This window comes from Penaeus monodon, chromosome 43, assembly GCF_015228065.2.
Source record: "Penaeus monodon isolate SGIC_2016 chromosome 43, NSTDA_Pmon_1, whole genome shotgun sequence".
Classification (NCBI taxonomy): Eukaryota; Metazoa; Arthropoda; class Malacostraca; order Decapoda; family Penaeidae; genus Penaeus; species Penaeus monodon.
Genome location: NC_051428.1, coordinates 18,007,056 through 18,009,555, shown reverse-complemented (window position 1 = coordinate 18,009,555; position 2,500 = coordinate 18,007,056). Strand labels below are relative to the sequence as shown.

Here is a 2,500-nt window from a genome sequence, read left to right as displayed (position 1 = left end):
ACGGACTTAATGTTCTCTCGTTTTCTTTTTCCTTTCTCTCGTATAAAAGCAAGTAGGGGAGACAATGAACCAGGGAGGAGGGGGAGGGGGGGATAGGAGGGAAAGGGTAAGATGGAGAGGGGGAGGGGAAGGAGGGAGGAGGGAAGTGGAGACAGGACGGGGGGAGGAGGGGAAAGGTGAAGGAAAAGGGAGAGGAGATGGAGAACGTGAGAGAGAAATGGGGGAAGGGAAGGAGACGCTGAAGAGAACTCCCCTCTCCCCTTATTCTGCTCTTCACCAAATTCCGACTTTACTACAAACAAACACAGAACCAAACAGACAGACACAACCCCATAAACCATATTTCCTCCCCGTCGTAACGATAAAGACGTATGAACTCTAGAATGTAACCTAAAAGGGCTGTATGTAGCCCAAAAGGCCAGTAAGTAGCCCGAAAGGCCCGTATGTCCCCCTAATGACTCGTCTGCAGCGACTTCCCGGACCAAACCTGCTTGCGTTCGTCTCACAGCTTTTCTGCGGAGGTGCAGGTCGCCTCACGTCCCCCGCGCACCCTCTCGGCAGCGACGCGGCACCCACCTGAAACGGAAATCATGATGTTAATAAATTGGACATTAATTCAGGTGTAGTGATACCATAGTCGCCCCTGAGATGTAGTTATATCATAGTCTCCCTTGAAAATCGCTTAGTCACGAATTTCTGGTTTACTTTTATTTCTTTCTCATACAAAAAATACTATTGATGTATGTAGAATCTAAAATACATTATCGTTTGATGCTTAACTGACACGTTTGTTTATTTGCATAGCTATGGTGTCAAAAATACTTCCTCAGTCCACTGTACATACGTATTCTCAGGAAATTGAATAAAATAAGACAATAAAACGGGATTAATATTTACACCTTAATATTATATAAAATCCTCTCTTGTCTTTCCTCGCGGTTGAAAGTATATATACAGTTTGGCTACTCTGAAATCAGCGCGGCCGTCAGCCGAGATAGACGGTTTAGCCACGTCTCTATAATAACAACGAGGGCACTAGTCATAAACAAGACAACACAGGCATGGGAAGGTGGGTGTTAGTTGTTTGTAGGGTTTTGTTTGTGTTTGGTTTGATTGTTTGTGAGTGAGCATTGATTTAAAAAGATGAGGAGGTTAGGTACGTGGGGTCTATGTGTTTGTTTGTTTGTATTGGTAGGTATTGTTTGGGGTATGTCATTGGGTTTGAGTTGTGTCTGTGTTTATTGTTGATTTGTGTGTGTGTGTGTGTGTGTGTGTGTGTGTGTGTGTGTGTGTGTGTGTGTGTGTGTGTGTGTGTTGTTGTGTGTGTGTGTGTGTGTGTGTGTGTGTGTGTGTGTGTGTGTCTGCGTGCCTGCGTTCGTGCGTGTGTATGAGAGAGAGAGTATGTACACGCGCGTATTACATTCCTCCCCTGATGAGACTTCAGAAAACACATAAAAAGCAAACTATTTCCGTTACGCGTCGAGGGAGGGGGAGAGGGGAAGGGGAAGGAGGAGGAGGAAGAGAGGAGAAGGGGAAGAGGAAAGCGAAGGGTAGGGGAAGGGGAGAGGACGAAAGGAAGGGGGCCGAGACGGAGAGGGCAACAGGAGAGGAAAGAGGGGGAGGGGAAGAGTATTAAGAGTTGCAGGCGGGGGGGGGGGGAGGCAAGAAAGTGCCCGGCGTTGATGGAAGAAAGAGATAAAACTCCTCGCAAGAATAGTAGGAGAGGAGGTGGGGGGGGGGTGCAGAGAGCAAGGCAAGGAACAAGAATAGGGGGGGATAGCTGGCTGGGGGGAGGGGAGAGGGTAAGAGAGTACAGAACTGGAGTACGGGAGGGAAAGGGGTTGTCGAGGAGGGGGGGGTGGAATAGAAAGGGGAATGCAAGGGGGGTGGAGGGGGTACAGCCTGGGATGGGGAGTCTAGGGGTTGACATGAAATATAGTGTGACTGTCCCGGGCGTAGGGAAGGAGGGAGGGAGGGAGGGAGGGAGGGAGGGAGAGAGGGAGAGAGGGAGAGAGGGAGAGAAGGAGAGAGAGAGAGAGAGAGAGAGAGAGCGAGAGAGAGACCGAGAGAGATGGAGAAGACGAGAGACGAGAGAGAGAGAGGACGAGAAGAGCAGATGATGAGCAAAAGACGAAAGAGAGAGAGACGACGAGAAAGCGCGAGAGAAGGAGAGGGGGGAGGAGAAGAGGGGGAGGACCCTAGAGGATACAGGGAGAAGCGCGCCTATTAAGGAGTGAGAGCGAAAATACGTGATGAAGAACGGAGCAAGAGTAAGTACTTTTAGACCATACTGCAGCAAATATTCGAGGCAAGCAACAGCGAGGAAAGGACTTCTTTCGAGATAATGACGTATCTAAGAAAGGGAATAAGGAGGAGAAGCGAAAATAAGATCTTGGAATTGTCAAGGGACTAATGTATTTATAGATATTTTAGACAGGCAAGATCATAATCGTTTTACAGCATATATGCAATAATCTGATTTACTAAATTTAATATTTAA

The 2,500-nt window shown here is 48.0% G+C and overlaps 1 protein-coding gene across 6 annotated transcripts in view; it reads right to left on the bottom strand.

The window, feature by feature from the left end:
* Positions 1-2,500, bottom strand: part of LOC119568442 (1-phosphatidylinositol 4,5-bisphosphate phosphodiesterase classes I and II-like) — a 400,672-nt gene that overhangs the window by 257,298 nt on the left and 140,874 nt on the right. For all 6 annotated transcript variants that reach the window (XM_037916972.1, XM_037916976.1, XM_037916980.1 and 3 more), the window contains exon 5: positions 488-576. The gene's annotated coding sequence lies outside the window, so the exon portion shown is untranslated. The remainder of the gene's footprint in view (positions 1-487; positions 577-2,500) is intronic.